The 25,861-nt window shown below is 38.6% G+C and overlaps 1 long non-coding RNA gene across 2 annotated transcripts in view; it reads left to right on the top strand.

The window, feature by feature from the left end:
• Positions 1-6,956: 6,956 nt before the first annotated feature.
• LOC129626969 (uncharacterized) overlaps positions 6,957-25,861 on the top strand; it is a 75,337-nt gene continuing 56,432 nt past the window's right edge. For both annotated transcript variants that reach the window (XR_008702351.1, XR_008702352.1), the window contains exon 1: positions 6,957-7,146. This is a non-coding gene — a long non-coding RNA (uncharacterized LOC129626969). The remainder of the gene's footprint in view (positions 7,147-25,861) is intronic.

Raw genomic sequence — 25,861 nt, forward strand, 5'->3', positions numbered from 1 at the left:
CAATTCACATTCTACATTTGGAACTTTGATAGGTCATTCATGTCTTTATGCACCATTTTCCCAACATAACAGCCCAGCCCACACTCTTTGGTGTATATGATTATACTCAATGGATCTTAAAGTCATACAGCCTTGAATTGAATTGAATTGTATTGAATCAAATTGAATTGAAGAATTGAATTCAACTGTGAATCCAACTTGGGAACATTACTTAATCATTCATCTGCTATACTTTTTGATAGTTACATATCCATCTCCCAGGTGTGGGATAAATTTTAAATGAGACAATCCATGTATAAAATTTAATATTATACCTGACATATAGTAATTGCTCAATAAATCTTAGTTGTTATTATCATTATTGTTTTTAAGATTCATCATGGCCTCATTTTAAACCTCTATGAACTAGCCCCTAACATTCAACTACCCTTCCTCCAAGGTCCCAGAGCATCCCATGTGTGGTCAACACAGGGATGTATCACTTATATTTCCCTGAAGAAAGAACTTCCTTCCCAGCTTACAGGGATGATGGCCATCAGAAAATCTTCAGCTGATAGAGAAGATCTTCTCCAAGGCCATGACCTTCCTAGGGTACCCCTATATCCAGCCACTGAGCAGAGTAAGAGATTTAAAGACCCAGCCTAGCATGGAACAGCTCTGATGGGCAATTAATACTTGCTCCAGAATGTTCTGCCATGTTGGTCAACACTTTGGCAGATGGGCATCAGTTTGACTTTTTCCCCTGCCCAAGCCTGTTTCCACCCCCCATTCTTGCACAGGTGTTCATCACAAATAATAAACATCTTGCACCCACAACTCCCATATCAGCACCTGCTTTTAGAGAGCCAAACCTGAGACCCCACAGTAGCTGTGTTCCATTCATTTGTCTCCTGATGGACTGTCTGATCCTTGAGGACAAAGGAAGTCTTATTTAGTTCTGTATACCTAGCACCTAGCTAGTGATGATTATATATTAATGCTGAGATATGTGCTGCACTTAGTTGCTCAGTCATGTCTGACTCTTTGCAATCCCATGGACTGTAGCCTGCCAGACACCTCTGTCCATGGGGATTCCCCAGGCAAGAATACTGGAGTGGATTGCCATGCACTACTCCAGGGGATTTTCCCAACCCAGGGCTCGAGCCCAGGTCTCCTGCATGGCAGGCAGATTCTTTACCGTCTGAGCTACCAGGGAAGCCTTGACAATAATTATATAGGAAACACTCAGTGAGGAGTTGTACGTTGAATGAATGAAAAATAAGTAAGGAGTTAGCTTGAGGGCTTCCCTGGTGGCTCAGATGGTAAGGAATCTGCCTGCCATGCAGGAGACCTGGGTTTAATACCTGGGTTGGGAAGATTCCCTGAAGAAGGAACTGGCAAACCACTCCAGTACTCTTGCCTGAAGAATCCCATGGACAGAGGAGCCTGGCAGGCTACAGACCATGGGATAGCCAAAGAGTGGGACACAACTGAGTGACTAACCCTTTCCTTAGCTTAAAAGAAAAGCTATTTTAAATGTGTTCAGGTCCAGGTTCGATGCACGATACTGGATGCTTGGGGCTGGTGCACTGGGACGACCCAGAGGGATGGAATGGGGAGGGAGGAGGGAGGAGGGTTCAGGATGGGGAACACATGTATACCTGTGGCGGATTCATTTTGATATTTGGCAAATCTAATACAGTTATGTAAAGTTTAAAAATAAAATAAAATTAAAAAAAAAAAAAAAAAAAAAAAAAAAATAAATGTGTTCAGGAAAATTGAATCACCATAAAAATGATTATTCTGTTTCATGTTAACTTAAAATTCTTCCCGTGAATGAAGCAGAAGTTTTTTTTTTAATAAACTGTATGTACAGAGATAGAGGAAGCAAATTTTATCAGTGCGTTCAACACTGCTCTGGATAGAATCCTCTTAACCTTTTAACAACTGCAGAAACTTTCTTTCTGGTGCTTACTATATGTAGTTGGAGGAATCAAATAAGAACAATGTATGTACGACATCTGGTGGCTCCCAGATAATGTTACATCGACCTTGTCTGGAGTCTGAGCTGCACAGCTTGGTGATCATATTAGTCTGAACCTTTTCTTACATTGAAACCCTCTCCAAGATTAACATGGTCTGCCAGTGCTGGTAGGATGGGAATTATTGAATTTACCAAAGATGCCAGTCGTGATGAACACTAACAGCCCCATTCTTTAAATCCTTTGATTTATATTGTCTTCAGAATCAATAATCATTCATCCAATTAAACATTCTTGGTCTGGGCCTCTGGCCAATTCTGTGTCATAGGAGGTGATAAGACCCATTAGCTCTAAGCCTTAAATTAACCAGCATCAGACCCAAGGGAAGAATGTTGCACAAATGACCCACCTCCCTTCTAATTCCAAACTTTCATGACTGATGCTAGAAAATATCTTCGTTAAACTGCTGCTTTTCTGGTCAGCAGGACAGACTTGGCTGTTAAAAGGAATAAAACTTAAGATCTCATGATACTTCTTCAACTTTTGTAAATGAAAGTTAGATTTTAAAAAGGTACATTTAAAAAATCAAATGTTATGTGGCCTAATATAAACTTATGCAGACATAAAGCATCTAGAGGTAGGAAGAGTAGAATAAAAATCATAGAATCATTTATATGCTTTGGATGATATTGTTACAGTAACACAGTCTGGTGACCAATACATTGACTTGATTTTTAAAATATTTTAAAAAAAGGGAGAGCAAACTTTTGATTTATTAACAGGGAGCAGGACTAAAGGTGAGATTATGTTTATTTGTGTAATTGTCTCTTTCTACCCTTGATTTTGTATGTATTCTTACAGCTTTTGTTGAAAAGATTTAAGTAGTTAATAGATATGTAGATGATACATCCGGGAAACTAGGAGAAGAATCAAATCAGACTTCAGGAAACATTTGCTAAGTAGCTGCAGATTCTTTAGGAAACAAAAGAGATCCAGTAAAGCTAGGTTAATGTTTGGTGCTGTTCACACAGATTTGAGCATATGCTACTTTGTAACGGGCTAAACTGTAGACTTTTCTTTGAACCACAAATCCTCAAAAATAAGAACTGATGAAAAGGGTCAGCAGAGTTAAATCACCATGGAAATCCAGGCAGTTTTACACTCTTCACTTTCAAAGTTGACAAGTGTCATTGGGTTAAGGTCAACACTGGTATTCAAATAAGAATGTAATCTACTTTCCTTATAACTAAAGCCTAACAAACATTTTTAGAATATTTCATTAATGAAAATTTCAACATAACCTCAGTCTTTTGAATTTTGTTCTACTATCAATAAACATGAAGCCTTTTTCTCCAAAATGATACTGGAAGAGATCTCTTTATTGGTTTTCATCTTGGCACATGAATTGGCTAAATTAAAATTACCAGAATTTATTGAACATGGATTTAGAGAAAAGCCAGGAAATTTTCTGGGTCAGGTTACCTCAAAGCCTATTTTATTCTACTCATTTCACCATGACTTGTGTACAATCTCATGACTACAGAGGTGACTATTAACAGTTTGTTTAGTCAAGAGATGATGGAACAGTTTTTGTGATCATTGCCTCCTTGAACCCATGCTAGAAGTTCATGGATTAGTAACCTTGTCCAGATATGGACATTTGTGTGTTGGTTTTTATCATGTTTTTATTTATCACACCATTAGTAATGTTGAACTTTGAATTTAAAATCTTTTTCAAAAATTACCCTCATTTCTTCCTGTTGTAAACATCTGTAGAAGTGGACTGGTATGAGATTGTATCTCATTCTCACATGCCTGAATTTATCTTATTTAGAAAATTTTTAGCATAAAAATGCGGTGTTTTAAATGTAGCTAATTGATGACCTCATGAAAATCAAACCCTAATTCTTTTCCTAATTAATTTTCTATTGGAGTACAGTTGCTTTACAATGTGTTAGTTTCTACCATACAGCAAAATGAATCAGCCATACGTATACTTACATCCTCTCCCTTTTGGACTTTCTTCCCATTCAGGTCACCACAGAGCATTAAGTAGAGTTCCCTGTGCTATAAATACATTCTCATTAGTTATCTATTTTACATATAATATCAATATATAAATGTCAGTCCCGATTTCCCAATTCATCCCACCTTCCCTTTCCCCCCCTGGTATCCATACAATTGTCCTCTGTATCTGTGTCTTTATTTCTGCTTTGCAAATAGGACCATCTATATGGCACCCCACTCCAGTACTCTTGCCTGGAAAATCCCACGGACAGAGGAGCCTGGTAGGCTGCAGTCTGTGGGGTGGCTAAGAGTCGGACACGGTTGAACGACTTCACTTTCACTTTTCACTTTCATGCATTGGAGAAGGAAATGGCAACCCACTCCAGTGTTCTTGCCTGGAGAATCCCAGGGACGGGAGAGCCTGGTGGGCTGCCGTCTATGGGGTCGCACAGAGTCAGACACAACTGAAGCGACTTAGCAGCAGCATACCATTTCTCTAGATTGCACATAAACTTGATTCTAATTTTACCATCAAAATTCCATAAATACAGATCTAAAGAAAGAAAATATGTGGACATGATTATTTTAAAAATAATACATACAAAAATCCCCACCTTGTTTCTATTTTTAATGTATTAGCATTTTATAAAGTAGATAAAAGAGATCCAGCACAAAAATTAGCTAGGGACAGGATGCATGCTGTAAAGAAGAGGATCAAGGATCTAGGCAGAGCAGTCAGCATACGGGAGAGTCGAGTGCCAAATGAGAAGGGAACCATCAACTGGAAAACTGTAACAACGACCACAGGGGCTGGAGTTCACCTGTCAGCTGGGTCTCTGCTATGGATCTTTCCCTTCCACTTGTGAAACTACATGCCCTAAGACAACTTCTTAAATATTTTTGTGCCTCTTTTCTGCTCTGTAAAATGCAGGTAAAAAGTACCAACGTCTTGGAGTATTACATATGACAGTTCTCATAAGGCACTTAAAATGTGGCCCATAATTGGCATGTGAGACATGGTAGTCATTATCATTATGAAAAGGGATTGTCACAGATCAAATATTAAACAAAATTCTAAAAAATAATAATTAGCAAAGACCTTCAGACAATAATTGTGAGGTTGAACAGAATGAAATTCGACATGTTAAAGGAAGAGAGCTTTTTCTTCAAAATTAAGGGGAGAAGAAATTGTTCTTTTGCAGATTAAATGAATATATGTAAATCTTTATTCTAATCGTTGGCAAGTATATAAACAAATACTATTTGTCTTTCAGTGTTATTAATGGTAGGGGTAAATATTAAATTCTATATGGCCAAAGCTTGGAATAAAATACCAAGGATTGAGCTTGAAAAAACAAGCAGAATTCTTGTTAAAAAATGCCAACTTCCTCTTCCAGCATTTTTATGTGAACTAAGGGAAATGTTTATTGTCCACTAGAGAGGTTCACAGAGAAAGTCCATATTTAAGTTCTTTTATCAAAAAAGAGAGGAAATTATTTGAGGGAATAAAAAGTGTGAGGGTGGGGGTAATCCATGTTCACAATGGAACATGGATTCCAAAGGTTGTGTAGGAAATGACAGAATATTGCCACAGTTGGGGGAAGAGTAAAAAAATAGTCAGTAGTAAGGAAGACCATAATACTACTAAAGATAAATGGAAAATAGGAGAAGGAAAAGTTTGGGGAGAGAAAAATAAGTACAGAATTAAATCATCTCACATGCCCTATATTTGGTGCAAATTATATTGGTTTTGAAATTGGCTGAAGTTTCCAGACACTATCTGAGTTGGTCTCAGGGAAATAATGAAGGCCACTGGAGGGTAGCCGTTCCACTCTCCAGGGGATCTTCCCAGCCCAGGGTCAAAGCCAGGTCTCCCACGTTGCAGGTGGATTCTTCACCAGCTGAGCCACAAGGGAAGTCCAAGAATACTGGAGTGGGTAGCCTATCCCTTCTCCAGAGTATCTTCCAGACTCAGGAATCAAACCAGGGTCTCCTGCACTGCAGGCAGATTGTTTACCAACTGAGCTATCAGGGAAGCCCAGTGAAGGCTCAGGAAGGCTGGTACCAATCGCACCAAATGCACAGGACAGGTGAGCATCAGACACAATGCCATGTGTTCCCTAATCCCCATCTGTCTTTCTTCCTGACCTCACAGCTAGATCCAGTTTCCACCATGTCTGGCAGTGAGATGGTGCAAGGAGACTGAATTATGCCAAACAGGGTGTGGAAGTTTTATGCACATCATGAACATCATGTACACTGTTCTTGCATTAGCTCCTTTGAAAAAAACAAACTATGCACCCTTTTCTTACCTCTTCCCTCATCTGTCAGCTGTATACAGAGGACTTGGGAGGACTCTGGGGCTCTGGGAGAGGATGCAATTATTATTTGGAAAGGGTTTGAGTTATATAATGACAGTGTGGATCCCAGTTGTCCCATATTAAAACCTTCATTTCACTGTGTTAGGAGCAAAAAAGACAAGCTTTCATTGTGCCAAGACATGGAGACTTTATGAATGTCAGTAAGCGTCCCCTGTTGAGAACAATGAATAAACCCCTGGGTTTGGCAGAGTGTAAGTAATTGATAACCTTGAATAAATTTCTAAAGAATAGTGAAATTGAAACCATAATTGCAATACATTCAAGAGAAATACAGACACACAATTGCTTGGGGAGTTTTGCTGTGAAAGCAGAAAATTATATATTATATATAATACACACACATACAAACATATATATGTGTATAAAAACAGTAGCCAATTGATATGTATATGAAGGGTACAGTACGTACAATAATAATCCCCCAAAGAGATCTACATTCCTGTCTTCAGAACCTATGAATATGCTAAGTTACCTGGCAAGGGAGAATTAAGGTTGCAGATAGAATAAGGCTGCTAATCAGCTGACCTTAAAGTAAGGAGATTTCCAGGTGGGCCCAATTAGACACATGAACCTTTAAATAGGGGAGAAGGCATCAGAAGACTCAGAAGCGGAGGGAAGACGCCCTGAGAAGGACTCAATGGCTATTCCTGGCTTTGGCTATGGAAGGGGGCCAGTAGCCAACAAATAGCTCAAACTGAGGGAGCTGGAAAGACAAGAGGCCTCTGGAGGGAACACATTCCCACAGACACCCAATTTCAGCCCACTGAGATGCCTTTTGGATTCTGACCTCCAAAACAGTAAGATGATAAATTTGTATTGTTTTAAGTTTGTGGTAATTAGTTACAGCAACTCTAGAAATTTATACAGGAGAGAAGCTCATTATAACAAAGGCGACCCAAAAGAACATGTTTAGGAATATACTTTATAAGGAATTATTGCTTCTAAATGAAGAAAATTACAAAATTTTACTGCAAAAAGAAAATCCGAATAATTGGAGAAACATCAAATGCTTCCAAATAGGAAGGCTAGATACTATAAAGTTGGTCAGTGTTCTCAGACTTAGTAATAGCTTTAATGCAATCGTGCTCATACCTTTCAAGGCCCTATGTATCACTCAGGACTAATATATCTAGCTTGAACTAGACTTTTTAAGTGATTTTTGTTTTGGAAGAGTAAGTAAATTAGAAAACATTGAGAATTTGGACGCTCTCCGACTCTCATCTCTGCTCTCTACAAATTAATGTCATTGCTTTCTGTAGCTGACTTGGTTTCTTTCTACTCTTGAGAGGGGGAGGGGAATGGCTTCCCTGCAAAATAGTCATTAAGCTGATTGGTCCAGCCTGTCACATATCTGAATGGCCTGTGTGGTTAGAGGTATGGGGCATCATAATTGGCCTAATCAAGGACACTTGACAATTTGGTGGCCAGAGAAGGTGGGCCTGTTACCGGAAGAAGGAGAGAGACAAAGAATAGGTACTCAGCATAGAGCTCTACTTCTAAAAATCTACCATAGGAAGTAAAAGTGCAGAAAAAGTACTTATGGAAAATGTTTTTCATCATTGTATTATTTATAAAAGTTATTGAAATGATCTAAATCTCCAACAATAATAAGTAGTAAATTAAATTATGGTCTACTCACACGATGAAATACTTTGCAGTCATTAAAAATATTTTCCATGAGTTTTTAGGACTGATAGAATTCAAAATCCATGGAGAAATACTCATAAAATATTAAGTTAACAAAAATGGAATACAAAAAAAGTACATTATGATCCAATGTTTCAAAAAAAAACTCTATGTAATTCACCAAATACTAACAATATGTATGTATAGATAATGAGATTACATTTTTCTGTAGCCTTTTCTGTATTTCCTAATAAATAGCCTAAAGTAACTTATACAGCTTATAAATTGACCTACAAAACTGCCTTTGTAAACTGTGTAAATATGCAGCAAGGGTAGGCAAACACATCTCTTGCTACTAGAACCCAAGGCTCTAGTCCAGTGGCTCTCAAGTCTAACCAGGCATCACAACCACCTTATTAGAACACAAATTGCTGTGCTCAGTCCCAAGAATCATCTTCTGATTCATCAGGTCTGTGGTGTGAACTGAGATTTGCATCCATAGCAAGTTTCTGTGTGATGTTGATGTTAAAGGTCTGGGCATCATTGTTTGAGAACCACTGTTCATCATGTCTGACTACATGCAGTTCCTTGAACAGACTGCTTATATGCACTTCTGAGCATTCGTCTAGCTTCTCCTTCTTCAAACCTCAGCTCTACCACAGTACCTTCTTGCTTGCCTAAATCCTCCATGTTCAAGAATCAGCCAAGGTACAACCTTTCCTGAGAGGTTCATTCCTTAAATTTTTCATCAGGATCAAGTGCTTTTCCCATCTGCTCTCAAAGCTCTCAGAGCTAACTTCTATCAGCCTCCCCCAGGGTCTGCAAGTCCCTAGTTATAACCCCTAACATAGTGATTAGTGAACGAATGAAACTATTTTTTTGATCTACAGTTATGTAAGGTCCTTCTCATTGCTGTGCAATTAAATTGTAAAAATCAATAAAACTGAGGCTAACAGTGTTTAGCTTACCTTTTCAAGGTCAACCAGATAGTTAATGGCAAGGTCAAGTCTTGACTGCAGGTTACCTTGTTGCAAGTCCTATATTTTCTGTTTTATTTCTTGCTGTTCCCCAATCATAGATGCTGTATGCTACACATCTAAACTTTTATTTTCCAAGATCCACTGCAGTGAGATCAACTTGGTTTAAAAAAATGGATCTGAAGCCTGCATCCTCACAAAGAGCCACCAGTATAACAGGAAAGAAGACAAAAGGGAAATGATTCTTGTTTTTATTTTATTTTGCCTCTGTTAGCAAAATTAGGTGGTTTTTTTTTTTTCCTGGTAACAGTTTTATTAAGAGATTATTTACCTATTACACAACTCACTCATTTAAGATGTACAACTCAATGATTTTTCAGTAATTCTGAGTTGGTACAACCTTCATCACAATTAATTTTAGAACATTTTTATTATGCCCCCCAAAAACCCATTCCCATTAGCTGTCACCCTCCAGCCCTATCCCTCTAGTTCTAGACAACCTCTGGTATCTCTCTAGAGATTTGCCTCTTCTGGGCATTTCATGTAAATGGAGTCATGAAATATGTGGTATTTTGTGACAAGCTTCTTTCACTTGGCATAATGGTTTCAAGGTTCATCCATGTTGTAGCATGTATCAATAATTGGTTCCTTTTAATTTCACTGTATAATATATACCATATTGTATCTGTTCACCAGATGCACATTTGGGTTGTTTCCACATTTTGACTATTAAGAAAAATGCTGCTACAAATGTCTGTGTACCAATTTTTGTGTGGGCATATATTTTCATTTCTCTTAGGTATACAACTAAAAAAATTAAAGTTGCTGAATTATATAGTGACTCTATTTAATCTTTTGAGGACCCTCAGGCTATTTTCCAAGATGATTGCCTCACTTAAATTAGTTTTTTTTTAAGTGTATTTGTTCAAACATTTAGTAAGTTGTATTTGAACTGTGAGAAACCTAATTAAACCAAATACTCACTTTTGGGTCAGTTATGCATTGTCAAATCGATACAACTGTAATCTCCTGGGTCTCTATAGGGTAGGGCTTCTAAATCATTGCTCTCCCACCCTGCCCCACCCCACCATTTCTTCGACATTCTATTTCTTCCGGTCCATCCATCAGCTATGGCTGATTTATCATTTCACTCAATGCTTTGTTGTTGTTTAGTTGCTAAGTCATGTCTGACACCTTGTGACCCCATGGACTGTAACCCATCAGGCTCTTCTGTTGATGGGATTTTCTAGGTAAGAATACTGTAATGGGTTGACATTTCCTTCTCCAGGGGATCTTCCCAGATCAGGGCTTAAACACGTGCCTGCTGCATTGCAGGCAGATTCTCTACCACTCAATGCCTATCACTGACTATTTCTGAAAGCCTGAAATAAGGCCTAATTGAGCAGGAATAGAAGTTATATGAGACATTGAAACTACTCTTATATGAGTATTTTCATACAAGAAATTGCAGAAGCCTTCATACAAGAAATTGAAAAAGCCTATTTTCATACAAGAAATTGAAACATGTGTGTTTGTTCAACCAGCAGACCATGTTTGACCCTGATTTTTCACTGGTAATTATTTGTTGCCTCTTGATGTATTTCTGCTGAATTTATGGAAAGTATCACTCCATTAGAATCTGTTTCCCATTGAAAAAATATTTACCTATGATCACATAAAGATTGTTCTTTTATTCATGTTTCAATTAGGCTTTTATATAATCAGAGTTAGGTCTCTTCTAAAAGAACAGAACTCCGAGGTCTTGTATCCTCAGGAAGTAACTCATCATTCCTTACCAGAACTTCTGGCCTTGGGCACCATCTCCTGGGTTTATTTGGTTTGGGCAAGAATCGTGCCAAGGTTTTAGTCTAGGCCTCTTTTTTATGTGAATTCTTGGGAATACTCATATTCAGTAGGAAGAATGAATTCTCAAGTGGTGTTTTCTGTTTTTTGTTTTTTTAAGACATGGTATGATGCTTTCACAACAAGGGCTTCATTTTTAAAGATGTGTTTCTTTGAAAGAATCCTTGATAAACAAGAGTGGGAGTGAGGAGGAGGCCAGTTGGACTTTGGAATTGGTGGCTCTTTGTTTTCTGGAGTAGGAGAAGGAAGGAGAAATAGGGAAGTTTTCCACACTATTCCAAGATGTGGCATTTGCCAGGATCTGTAGATTTCTCTCATTTCCTCCTCCCTCAAGACGTGGCATCAACATGTCTTATCAGTTGCAATCAGTCATAAAGAGGCAAACCAATTTCCCAAATAAATGGGTATGAATGAATATAAAATCCATTTTGCAAAATGTTTCAAGTTAGGAAAGAAGTGGGGAGGGCAACTTATAAACCTATTACATTGAGATTTAAGGTCTATTTGTTGTTGTTCAGTCACTAAGTCGTGTCTGACTCTTTGTGACCCCATGAACTGCAGCACACCAGGCTTCCCTGTCCTTCACTATCTCCCAGAGGTTGCTAAAACTCTTGTGCATTGAATTGGTGATGCCATCCAACCATCTCATCCTCTGTTGCCCCCTTATCCTCTTGCCCTCAATCTTCCCCAGCATCAGGGTTTTTTCCAGTGGGTCGGCTCTACGCATCAGGTGGCCAAAGTATTGGAGCTTCAGCATCAGTCCTTCCAATGAATATACAGGGTTGGTTTCCATTAAGATTGACTGGTTTGATTTCCTTGCTTTCCAAGGGACTCTCAAGAGTCTTCTACAGCACCACATGTTGAAAGCATCAATACTTTGGCACTCAGCCTTTTTTATGGTACAACTCTCACATCCATGCGTGACTACTGGAAAAATCATAGCTTTGACTCTACTGGCCTCTGTTGGCAAAGTGATCTCTGCTTTTTAATACACTGTCTAGGTTTGTCATAGCTTTTCTTCCGTGGAGCAAATGTCTTAATTTCATGGCTGCAGTCACCGTCTGTAGTGATTTTGGAGCCCAAGAAAATAAAATCTATCACTGTTTCCACTTTTTCCCATCTATTTGCCATGAAGTGATGGAACCAGATGCCATGATCTTCATTTTTTGAATGTTGAGTTTTAAGCCAGTTTTTCACTCTCCTCTTTCACCCTCAGGAGGCTTTTTGTTCTTCACTTTCTGCCATTAGAGGGGTATCTTCTGCATATATGAGATTGTTGATATTTCTCCGTTATCTTGATTCCAGCTTGTGCTTCATCCAACCAGGCATTTTGCATGATGTACTCTGCATAGAAGTTAAACAAGCAGGGTGACGATATACAGCTTCAATGTACTCCTTTCCCAATCATGCACCAGTATGTTGTTCCATGTCCTGTTCTAACTGTTGTTTCATGTCTTGAATACAGGTTTCTCTGGAGACAGGTAAGGTGGTCTGGTATTCCCAACTCTTGAAGAATTTCCCACAGTTTGTCGTGATTCACACAATCAAAGGCTTTAGTGGAGTCAATGAAGCAGAAGTAGACTTTTTTAGGAATTCCCTCGCTTTTCCTATCATCCAGCAGATGCTGGCAATTTGATCTCTGGTTTCTCTGCCTTTTCTAAATCCAGCTTGAACATCGGGACATTATCAGTTCATATACTCTTAAAGTCTAGCTTGAAGGATTTTGAACATTACCTTGCTAACATGTGAAATGAGTGCAGTTTTAAGGTAGTATAAACGTTCTTTGGCATTGACTATCTTTGAGATTGGAATGAAAACTTAACTTTTCCAGTCCTGTGGCCCCTGATGAATTTGGTAAATTTGCTGGCATATTGAATGCAGCACTTTCTTAGCATCATCTTTTAGGTTTTGAAATAGCTCAGCTGGAATTCCATCATCTCCACTTGCTTTGTTCATAGTAAAGCTTCCTAAAGCCTACTTGACTTTACACTCCAGGATGTCTGGCTCTAGGTGAGTGACCACACCATCATGGTTATCCTGGTCATTAAGACCTTTTTGTACAGTTCTTCTGTATATTCTTGCCACTTCTTCTTAATCTCTTTTACTTCTGTTAGGTCCTTGCTGTTTTTGTCCTTTATTGTGCTCATCTTTGCATGAAATATTCCCTTGGTATCTGTAATTTTCTTGAAGGTATCTCTAGTCTTTCTCATTGTATTGTTATCCTCTATTTCCTCTATTTCACTGTACATTTAGAAAGGCTTTGTTATCTCTCCTAGCTATTCTCTGGAACTCTGCATTCAGTTGGGTATATCTTTCCCTTTCTCCTTTGCTTTTCACTTCTCTTTTCTCAGCTATTTGTAAGACCTTCTCAGACAACCACTTTGCCTTCTTGCATTTCTTTTTCTTGGGAATGGTTTTGGTCACCACCTCCTGTACAGTGTTACACACCTCCATCCATAGTTTTTCAAGCACTCTGTCTATGAAACCCAATCCCTTGAATCTATTTGTCAGCTCCACTGTGTAATCATAAGGTATTTGATTTTGATCATACCTGAACAGTCTAATGTATTTCTGTACAGGAGTTCATAATCTGAGCCACAGTCAGCTCCAGGTCTTGTTTTTGCTGACTGTATATAGTGTCTCCATCTTCAGCTACAAAGAATATAATCAATCTGATTTATATAAATATCAATAAGTCATTGAAATTATGAAATTAATGAAAAGTTGGTAATACTATTTAGGATATTAATTTTTCTCAAACAAAATTAATATCCTATGTTTTAGAACACAACTTTAGAATCAGAGAGCTTTGATTTGAGTCCTGATTCCATGGCCTTCAATTAAATGACCTTAGACATGTAATTGGAGAAGGAAATGGCATCCCACTCCAGTGTTCTTGCCTGGAGAATCTCAGGGATGGTGGAGCCTGGTGGGCTGCTGTCTATGGGGTCGCACAGAGTCGGACACGACTGAAGCGACTTAGCAGCAGCAGCAGCAGACATGTAATTACATCTCACTTGTTTAGTTCCCTTGTAAAATTGGCAAAATTTTTGAGATATCAATAAACTTTATATCTCCAAATAGAATTTCTGTAAGAGTCAAACCTGGCTATGCAGCCAAAGCTCTTTGCCTGGTATATAGAAGATAATAAGTACTCAAAAGATGCTAATTATAATTTTTATATATATTATAATGATATATATTATCACCATTCAGAAGGTGAAAAAAATCTTCTCTAAAAGAATGGCTTCTTTCAAAAGAGTTGTAGAAAATACTAACTAATGAACTCTGCAATGGCCTCAAATAATTGAAATAAAAAGTCATCATGGAAAAATTTCAAGAGATTTTTACCTTTAACAAATGCATTTTAGTTAAAATAGTTCTTAGAGACAGTTTTTGTACAGTCCTCCTTCAGAATATGTATTTGCTTTTAAGCATTAACTCCTGGGCTTAGTAGCTAAAATAATATAACTGATCTCCTTTCCAAGTGTCCTTCCTTTACTAACATAACATATCAGTCTTCAGATAGTATCTTACAAATGGTGTCTTCCCTTTAAACTATTCTTCTCTTCTTTCTTTCAGAGACAAATGATCTTCCAAAAGTTGAAGCGAGTGGTGGCTAACTTCATACCAATGCTCTAATCCAGTGCTTGTCTTTCTTGATTTCCATGCCATCTTTTTTCTTTTACCAGTTTATTTTTTTTCTAGATCTACCTTTTTGTTCCCTTTTGATTTTGAACACTCTAAACTTGCAGAAAAGTTGCAGGAATAGTATATAGTAATCACTATTCGCATACCTTTCATTTAGATTCACCAATTATTAATAATTCACATTTTCCTAACTTAACTCTTTCCTCACCTTGCCTTCATACACATACCTGTATCTCCTGAGAACAATTACTCTTGGGAAATTTAACACTGTGTAATTTTATTATATGGGCTCCCCTGGGTACTCAGTAGTAAAGAAGCTGCTTGCCAGTGTAGGAGATGCAAATTTGATCCCTAGGTTGGGAAGAATCCCCTTGAGAAGGAAATGGCCACCCACTCCAGTATTCTTGCCTAGGAAACTCACATGGACAAAGGAGCCTGGCAAGCTATGGGGTCGCAAAAGAGTTGAACATGACTTGGCGACTAAACAACAACAATTTTATTATATAATACTTAATCTGTATTTCAATTTGCCCTATTGCCTAATAATGTCTTCTGTAGCTCCCCACCCTGCTCAATTTAGGATCTATCAAGGATCACACATTGTATTTATAGCTGTCATGTCCATTTAGCCCTTAAATATTTGTGTTCACCAAGGATTCCTTTTTTGTTTTACACTATCCCAATAAAGGAAATGGCAACACACTCCAGTATTCTTGCCTGGAAATCTCATGGACAGGGGAGCCTGATGATCTACAGTCCATGGGGTTGCAAAAGAGTCAGTAACAGCTTAGTGACTAAACAACAACAATAACAATATTGCATTAAATTGATATACCCAGCCCTAATCTCCAGGAGTGGGTTATAGAGGTTGTCTGTTGAATACCTTTTTTATTCCCTAAATGAATGGAATGTCTATTTAGAGGAGAGTATCTATATCTATCTATGATTAGGATAAGAAGATGGGATTGATTTCATTCATCTACTGTCCCTTGATCTCCACATCCAAGTGTACACAAATCCTTAAATCTAGAATCCATCAATTTCAGTGATTCAGTAACAACATTTTTCAAACTTTGCCAAAGATATCTTTACTCTTCTTTCATGAACCCTATGTTTTGAAACATTTTGATTCCCTAAATACATTAACAGTGGCTCAGACGGTAAAGCATCTGCCTACAGTGCGAAAGACCTGGGTTCAATCCCTGGGTTGGGAACATCTCCTGGAGAAGGAAATGGTAACCCAGTCCAGTATTCTTGCCTGGAAAATCCCATGGACCGAGAAGCCTGGAAGGCTACAGGCCATGGGGTTGCAAAGAGTGGGACACAACTGAGTGACTTCACTTCACTTTAAATAAAATCTCAGCACAAAAGTAAATATTTTTATCTTGTGCAAATATCTGTCTTCACAGAATTTTTGAAATATTGATGATAGTATTTCGATTTCTTCCAGGGTCACTAGAAAGGATATATGAACCCCCATATTGAGAACTATTATCTTAACTTAATGAGTTACTTAACCTGCCATGTAAATCCCTTTACACTGAGTCCTTTCCTACTTCTGGGATAATTATCTACTGCACCCTCTTATACTACACTCCAGCTACTTTTGCTGTTCCTCAAATTTTTCACACCTCTATTCTGCCATTTCCTATCCTGTTCCCGAAGCTCAGAATCTTCTTGTCTTCATTTTTACCTATCCAAATATAAGTCAATGCCATATTCTCTGTGAAACCTCCGCTTTTCCACACGATCAACTCTGATCTTATTTGAATAGTTTCTCAGCATTTTGAAGATACCTCTATCGTCAGTCACAGGTTTTATTACATTTTGTAATGTAATAAAACCTGTCCCCTTTAAGAGTCTGTAAGCTACAAAAGTACAGAGTCTGTACTTAATCATTATTTTCCCCAATGGTCTGATACGTTGTAGATGTTCAGTACCTATATGGTGAATCAATGAAGCCTTGGGCAGATGGTGGAGGTACACAGGAAGTTGAATGGAGGGTGCCTCTGTGATGAAATGTGGTGTACATGTTCTCAAGCATTTTGGGGTCTCGAACTTTGTTGAGGGTTATATAAAAGTTCAAAACCCACTCCCCACAAAGATGCTCACATGCATAGTCACATATTACAATGGAACTCAGATAATAACTTCTGCTGGCCTATGGTTTTTTCTGTCAATAAAATTTCGCTGGTCACTGGTTATGCTTATGAGGGTAGCAAGCTAATCACTCATCTGTTTGAAGAATCTGCTATTAGACTAGACAATAATTTTCAATCAGGCAAAGCAGTATCAAATTGAGAACAAAAAAAAAAGGGTGAATAATCAAATGATTACTATATAATGTTAACATTAAAGCACCACTTGCTGCTAAGTCGCTTCAGTCGTGTCCAACTCTGCGACCCCATAGACAGCAGCCCACCAGGCTCCCCTGTCCCTGGGATTCTCCAGGCAAGAACACCGGAGTGGGTTGCCATTTCCTTCTCCAATGCATGAAAGTGAAGAGTGAAAGTGAAGTTGCTCAGTCGTGTCCGACTCTAGCGATCCCATGGACTGCAGCCTCCGTCCATGGGATTTTCCAGGCAAAAGTACTGGAGTGGGGTGCCATTGCCTTCTCCAAAGCACCACTTGGGCCAACTAAATCTACTAGGTTCCTTGTAATTTGCATGATCAATCAAATATTCTAGAGAAATTATTCCTTTTTTGTAGCAGGTCAGGCTTTTAAAGTAGTTATTGGCTGTTCTTTTGTTTTCAAAAAAGATTTACTAAAAAATATCAGGAAGTAAAAGTCTTTCCAACATGGAGATAATCAGCTACTGATAAATCAGTTTCTCTAAATTATGTTATTCTATATCTATAGTGAAAATCAGTCACCAGTTTCCAGCTTCTAGTATAATATGTTCTAAGGGTGCATCCAAAATATGTGGTCAAGAATAGCTTATTAAGGCAGTGGTGTGACATATTATCTTTTAAACTTGGCAGGATAAAGAAATAATGAGAAAATAGATGGTTTAAACCTACAGAGTTTCCAGACATCCGTATGCCAAGGATTTTAAAATAGGAATTTAAAGCAGATGAGCACAACACCATTTTAGATGTAGCAAACATATGTTTTAAATATTAATAAAAATATTTCTACCAAATTTTATCCTTGGTGATTTTTTAAAATTTAAATTGGACTTGCCATGTAAAAACATTTCTTGTCCATTGAAATGTTAGTAGTTATCCAGTGAGTACTTAGTATGGCTAAAATATCAGATCAGATCAGTCGCTCAGTCGTGTCCGACTCTTTGCGACCCCATGAATCGCAGCACGCCAGGCCTCCCTGTCCATCACCAACTCCCGGAGTTCACCCAGACTCACATCCATCGAGTCAGTGATGCCATCCAGCCATCTCATCCTCTGTCGTCCCCTTCTCCTCCTGCCCCCAATCCCTCCCAGCATCAGAGTCTTTTCCAATGAGTCAACTCTTCGCATGAGGTGGCCAAAGTACTGGAGTTTCAGCTTTAGCATCAATCCTTCCAAAGAAATCCCAGGACTGATCTCCTTCAGAATGGACTGGTTGGATCTCCTTGCAGTCCAAGGGACTCTCAAGAGTCTTCTCCAACACCACAGTTCAAAAGCATCAATTCTTTGGCGTTCAGCTTTCTTCACAGTCCAACTCTCACATCCATACATGACCACGGGAAAAACAGCCTTGACTAGACAAACCTTTGTAGGCAAAGTAATGTCTCTGCTTTTGAATATGCTATCTAGGTTGGTCATAACTTTCCTTCCGAGGAGTAAGCGTCTTTTAATTTCATGGCTGCAGTCTCCATCTGTAGTGCTAAAATATATGGATGTTTATAAACCATACTTGTGTAGTTATGCTCATTTAAGAATTTAAAGTGTAAAATTTATTACATTCAACCTCATAACTTACCCACAAATTAGATAAACAATGGAGCTGCCCTTGACATTTTTGGAGGAAAAAGATAAAGACAAGGTGAAGACTAATTCAGATTAATATTTTTGGTCTTAATCCCACTGAAACTAATATAATTTTTGTTTGCAATTAAATGATATAAATGTGGTAAGAAACACCATGCAGAATGAGCCAAGCTAAAGGATAGGGAGAGACCTGGTGGGGAGGCAGAAGCCCGATCTTTACTGACACTGCTGTTTCTATGATTTTTTTTTAAATAGTAACAATAAGCCCTTAAAATGGGTTCAAATTTTATTGCATTAGCACAAATTCCAAGAGTTATAAACAGTCCAAATAATTCCTTTAGTTACGAGTAACTGAACGTGTCACTGCAGCAAAGGAAGGTGATATTCTGGTTGGTTGGAATTCAATTGAGATAAATTATGTGAAAGAGGATAAAATACCTGCAGAATTTTTAACTGAACTGAATTATATCTTGCAAAATGAATGGATGAGAAAACAGAAATAGGATTGATAGCAGTAATGTTTGAGTGTATCAGCAAATAGAATTCTTACAGTATTTCTGAGTTGCTTCCATGAAATTGTGAACATTTCCAATTTGGAGCTAATTTGAATTATCAGTCCTTTTTAAAACAAAGTTTGGAAGCCTCCTATTATATTTGAATCTATCTGGTGGTTGTAATAGTACATTATTCAAGTGTTGTATTAATAAAATAATCTGAAACAATAACTACCCCCAGATGGTTCAAATATGTGGTGATGTGATCAAAGAAGCAGAATATTTTTTTCCCAATTTTTAGTGGAGGGCTTCCCTTGTGGCTCAGCTGGTAAAGAATCCACCTGCAATGTGGGAGACCTGGGTTCAATCCTTGGGTTGGGAAGATCCCCTGGAAAATGGAAAGGCTACCCACTCTAGTATTCTGGCCTGGAGAATTCCATGGATTGTATAGTCCGTGGGGTCGCAAAGAGTTGGACGTGACTGAACGATTTTCACTTTCACTATGATAGTAGATGCCTTTACTACAGTCAGTTGAAAATTGCCTCTCCCATACTTTCTCTGAAATGGCTCTTTCTTTTATAGTTATGTTAACTCTCATGAAGGTTAAATATATTTAAAGGTATACTGTTTTCTATTAAGTAACATCATGCAACTTTCCACTGCTTTGTCTAAATTCAATAAAAAGGAAAAATAAAAATACAAAAGGCATATACCTAACAGAATATAATACTTCCTTCACTTATTTATTTGTAGAGGAAAATACTAAAAAGACAGGGAACATAAAACAGATGTAGAATACAGTGATATATGGATAGGGAAATTTTGTTCATTCAGCTACTGCTATTAATAGGAAAGATGTGTAATTGATTATCCAAGCTGTGTTAACTTTTGAGAGTGAAATGGAAATGCTATTAATAATTATGTGGGAATAAAATGTATAAGTCAGGCTTTCCCAAGGTAAACTGTGTCATATGCTTACCCTAATTATTAAGCATCTGGTAACATGCCAAGCACAGGGGTATTTTGAAAATAAAAAAAAAAATGATAATAATTACTGCCTTCCAGAATCTTGGGGTCCATGAAGTGAAAGGAATAAATCAGTCCTGCAAAACAGATGCCAAGAATGATGGAAGGCAATGCCTTGCCAACCAGCTGCCTTTAATGATACCTTTTTAATCCCTTGTTCAAGCAGAGATTAGCCTGGGTTCTAGGCCTCCATTACCTCTATTTGGACATTCCTACGGTTTGACTCAGGTCAGAGTTGTGGCTTTCAGCTTCGTGCTCTTAACGGCTCTCTTTGGTGCCCTGTCTCTACTTGGGGTGGCCCAGGTTCTGTACATTCATGTAGGATTACATGAATGCCTTGTTATCAGAAGTGTACATGCCCCAAAAATGCTTGTCTCAGTTTTGAGTATTTGCTTAATCCGTGAGGATTAAGATATAAAAAGCATTGATTTGGATTTTCTACAGTGGCTCTTCTTAGGAGATAGTAATTTGTTGATTGCGCATAATATGCTGAGTAAGGTTTTTCAGGTTTCCAGGTGGCTTACTGGTAAAGAAGCAACCTCCCAGTGCAGGAGACACGAGTGACACTGGTTTGACCCCTGGGTCAGGATGATCCCCTGGAGGAGGAAATAACAGCACACTCCAGTATTCTAGCCTGGAAAATCCCATGGACAAAGGAGCCTGGCGGGCTATAGTCCATGGGGGTCACAAAGAGTCAGACACGACTGAGCTATTGAGTGCACACAATATGCTGAGCACTGTTTTTATATAACAGTTTTCTCATACATGGATGCATGCAATCTTCAAAACAACTGTGTGACACTGATTTTGTCATTACCCTCAATCTATAGATGAGGAAGCTGAGTATCAGAGAGGTTAATTAGCTTGCCCCTGGTACCCAGCATGGTCCAAGGATTCAAATCCAGAAATCTGCTTCTAAATTCCATGCTCATAACCACTTCACTTTACTGGGTTTGACCGAATACCAGGTTCAACTTGGAATTTGCATCCATGAATTAATCCTTACCATCAGCTCAACGGAAATATAAGAAGTTAAAGTATTGTCAGTCTCTTATGCAGCTAAATTTGCTTCTTTTATATTTGTTTATCTTCTCAAAAAGTATATATACTTAAAGATGAAGGAATCTGAAACTGCTTAGAGGGTACATTGTCCTTTCACAAGATAAATATATACTAATGTTATTGGACGAAGGCAGGGGTCTGTACTTTAAGGGTCGGAGAAAAGTTCACTATTTAAGCTCCAAAACCCACAGGAAATCTACAGCACTCTATCCAGCAGTGCAATCAGTTGAGTGGTCCAAGTATCCATCACTCCAAATATACCTCCCCAAAGAGCAAATGCAGGTGATTGATTCAATCAAAATCTTCAATCAAGAATATTCTTTACCATGCTGCTCATGTAAAGATGCCTGGCTCCTTTCTATATTTTGAGTAAGTTAAACTGTGCCTCAATTCCTCAACTCTAAATAGATGCAATTACTAGAATATTAGATATCACAGAGACATTAAAAGAGTTCTCATAGTCTGCTATCTATATGTAAGTTGAATTGCATTCCATCAGAATATGCCAAGTACTCTGCATAACTGTTTTGTTACATGTTTGCTGCTGCTGCTGCTGCTGCTAAGTCGCTTCAGTCGTGTCTGACTCTGTGCGACCCCATAGACGGCAACCCACCAGGCTTCCCCGTCCCTGGGATTCTCCAGGCAAGAACACTGGAGTGGGTTGCCATTTCCTTCTCCAATGCATGGAAGTGAGAAGTGAAAGTGAAGTCGCTCAGTCGTTCCCAACTCTTAGCGACCCCATGGACTGCAGCCTACCAGGCTCCTCTGTCCATGGATTTTCCAGGCAAGAGTACTGGAGTGGGGTGCCATTGCCTTCTCCGTGTTACATGTTTACTAGCAGTTAATCAAGGCCCTTTTGTTTTTGACTTGAACTGTTGAAAAACATTCTAAAATCTTTGTTCACTCTTGTTGTCATGGATATAGACAAAAGATCTTAAGGTGGCTCCACCTTAAGATGGAAGTAACCTTAAAATAAGAATGGAGTTCAATCGCTGTCTATTCCTGTAACTTAATAGCCATTAAGCGAAATGCTTCCTCACTTATGTTCTGGTTTCCTAACCTGTAAAATGAGTGAAGATTTTTGACTCATTTAAAATTCAAAATTCAAATGGCCCAATGTATATAAATACACTTTGTAATTTACAAAGCTCTATTCAAGTATATGTGTTTGTGTGTGTGTGTGTGTGTGTGTGTGTGTGTTAGTCGCTCAGTCATGCCCAACTGTTTGGGATCCCAGGGACTTAATTCCTTTTCCATGGAATTCTCTAGGCAAGAATACTGGGGTGAGTAGCCATTCCCTTCTCCAGGGAACCTTGCCAACCCAGGGATTGAACCTGGGTCTCCCGCATTGCAGGCAGATTTTTTACTGTCTGAGCCACCAGGGATGCCCACATAAGTACATGTAAATATTTGTGTATGGGCTTCCCTGGTGGCTCAGTTGGTAAAGAATCTGCCTGCAATGCGGTAGACCTGGGTTTGATCACTGGGTTGGGAAGATTGCCTGGAGAAGGGAACATCTACTCACCCCAGTATTCTGGCCTGGAGAATTCCATGGACTGTATAGTCCATGGGGTCGCAAAGAGTTGGACACAACTGACTTTCACTTCAAGTATATGTGTATGTCTACGTAAGTATATGTCCATATTAATATGAAATACATATAATTGGGCAGTGTGAACATATCCCTAGGTAAGACATGAAAACTGAGAATTTTCCATCTCTGGTATCAGTACTTTTTTTTTCTTCCCTTACTTCTTTTGACTTCTTATAACTGAACTTACTTGAATTCTGAGGTTGTGCTACACATCACTATATCTGAACTAACCTGCAGTTCACTAAGCTATATGAGAAGTTGGTTGCTATTCATATTTACATACTGTTAAATAATAAAAATAATTATACCCTGTATTATAAAGGATTATACTAGTAACTTGGTTGTATACCCATGTGATGCTCCTTTGTTTTGGTTACATCAAAATTCTTAGAATCACAGCAAGATTGCATGAAATTAAATGTATTTTACTGGGACTGTAGAGGGAATGGTATTTTTGCTATGATCCAATGACTCATGAGACAATTAGTATTCTTAAATTTGTTCTTACAGTTGAGCCATGGGTGACAGAGAGAAAGAAATTATTTAAAAAAAATCTAATTGAAAGAATAAGAGCAAAGAGTATAAAACAGTTCATTGAAACACTATTTCCTTTAGAACTTTTTAAATTTTGAAATAATTGAAAAATTAAAATTTAGAAGAATAATGAAAGGAAACCCTATACCCAGACTTACCAGCTTTTACTACTGGTTAATGTTAAATTCCTGACCCCAACATTTTGATTATTCTGTCTCAGTATCTACACACACACACACACACACACACACACTCACACACTTTTATCTATATTTTCTGAACCACTTGAAAGCATGCTGCATATACAAGGCCATCTTAACCAGTAATGCTTCAGTGTGAGTTTCCTGAAAACAAGAATAGTCTTAGATAAATTTTCTGAATTTAATTATGGTGGTTAATATTGATATGGTACTCTTACTTAATCTGTAATCCACATTTCAATTTTGTGAATGGTCTTAAATCACAGCAGTTGTGAATAATGCTGCAAAAAATATGGGAGTAAAGCTGTCTCTTCAGTATACTGTTTATTTCTGTTGGATATATTCCCAAAAGTGGATTATATGGTGCTCAGTCACTTCAGTCATGTCTGCTTCATTGCAACCCCATGGACCATAGCCCACCAGGCTCTTCTGTCCATTGAATTTTTCATGCAAGAATACTGGAGTGGGTTGCCCATGCACTCCCCAGGGATCAGGTTGAACCTGCATCTCCTTCATTGCAGATGGATTCTTTTACCGCAGAGCCACCAGGAAGCACAGATCATATGGTAGCTCTGCTTTCATGAGGAAACTACTCTGTTTTCCACAGTTCAGTTCAGTTCAGTCATTCAGTTGTGTCCAACTCCTTGTGACCCCATGAATTGCAGCACGTCAGGCCTCCTGTCCATTGCCAACTCCAGGAGTTTACTCAAACTTATGTCCATTGAGTTGGTAATGCCATCCAGCCATCTCATCCTCTGTCGTCCCCTTCTCCTCCTGCCCCCAATCCCTCCCAACATCAGAGTCTTTTCCAATGAGTCAACTCTTCGCATGAGGTGGCCAAAGTACTGGAATTTCAGCTTTAGCAGCATTCCTTCCAAAGAAATCCCAGGGCTGATCTCCTTCAGAATGGACTGGTTGGATCTCCTTGCAGTCCAAGGGACTCTCAAGAGTCTTCTCCAACACCATGGTTCAAAAGCATCAGTTCTTTGGAGCTCAACTTTCTTCACAGTCCAACTCTCATATCCATACAGGACCACTGGAAAAACCATAGCCTTGACTAGATGGACCTTTGTTGGCAAAGTAATGCCTCTGCTTTTCAATATGCTGTCTAGGTTGGTCATAACTTTTCTTCCAAGGAGTAAGCGTCTTTTAATTTCATGGCTGCAGTCACCATCTGCAGTGATTTTGGAGCCCAAAAAAATAAAGTCTGACACCGTTTCCATTGTTTCCCCATCTATTTCCCATGAAGTGATGGGACCGGATGCCATGATCTTCGTTTTTTGAATGTTGAGCTTTAAGCCAACTTTTTCCACTCTCCTCTTTCACTTTCATCAAGAGGCTTTTTAGTTCCTCTTCACTTTCCCTACCAACAATGCACAAAGGTTCCATTTTCTGCACACCCTCACCAACATTTTTTTATACCAGGTAATTTTGATGATAGCAATCCTAACAGGTGTGAGGTTATATCTCATTATTGTTTTGATATTTCACTTCTGTGGTAACTAGTGATGTTGAGCATCTTTTCATGTACCGGTTGGTCACCTGCATGTCTTCTTTGGAAAAATGTCTTTTCAGTCCCTCTGCCCATTTTTAATTCAAATTTTTTGTTTTTGTTATTATTTTTATTGACTTGTATGAGTTCTTTCACTTCATGGGAAATAGATGGGGAAAGAGTGGAAACAGTGTCAGACTATTTTTTTGGGCTCCAAAATCACTGCAGATGGTGATTGCAGCCATGAAATTAAAAGACGCTTACTCCTTGGAAGAAAAGTTATGACCAACTTAGACAGCATATTGAAAAGCAGAGGCATTACTTTGCCAACAAAGGTCCATCTAGTCAAGGCTATGGTTTTTCCAGTCGTCCTGTATGGATGTGAGAGTTGGACTGTGAAGAAAGCTGAGTGCCGAAGAACTGATGCTTTTGAACCATGGTGTTGGAGAAGACTCTTGAGAGTCCCTTGGACTGCAAGGAGATCCAACCAGTCCATTCTGAAGGAGATCAGCCCTGGGATTTCTTTGGAAGGAATGATGCTAAAGCTGAAACTCCAGTACTTGGCCACCTCATGCAAAGAGTTGACTCATTGGAAAAGACTCTGATGCTGGGAGGGATTGAGGGCAGGAGGAGAAGGGGACGACAGAGGATGAGATGGTTGGATGGCATCACCGACTCAATGGACATAAGTTTGAGTAAACTCCTGGAGTTGGCAATGGACAGGGAGGTCTGGTGTGCTGCAGTCCATGGGGTTGCAAAGAGTCGGACATGACTGAGTGACTGAACTGAACTGAGGGATATGTATGGGCTTCCTTGGTGGCTCAGGTGGTAAAGAATCTGCCTGCAATGCAGGAAAGAAAGGTCCTTCTTAAAAGCACAAAAGGCAGATGAGCTTGAAGAAAATTACACCAAATTCTCTAAGTCTTTTTGTTCTTGACCATTTTTCCCACTGTATAATATTCTCTTTGTTTTTCCCACTATTCCATGTTTATTTTGGTCTTTTGACAAGATACAGATGTTTTTATTTTTAATTAAAGGATAACTGTTTTACAGTGTCGTGTTA

The sequence above is a fragment of the Bubalus kerabau genome, chromosome 14 (assembly GCF_029407905.1).
Source record: "Bubalus kerabau isolate K-KA32 ecotype Philippines breed swamp buffalo chromosome 14, PCC_UOA_SB_1v2, whole genome shotgun sequence".
Lineage (NCBI taxonomy): Eukaryota > Metazoa > Chordata > Mammalia > Artiodactyla > Bovidae > Bubalus > Bubalus kerabau.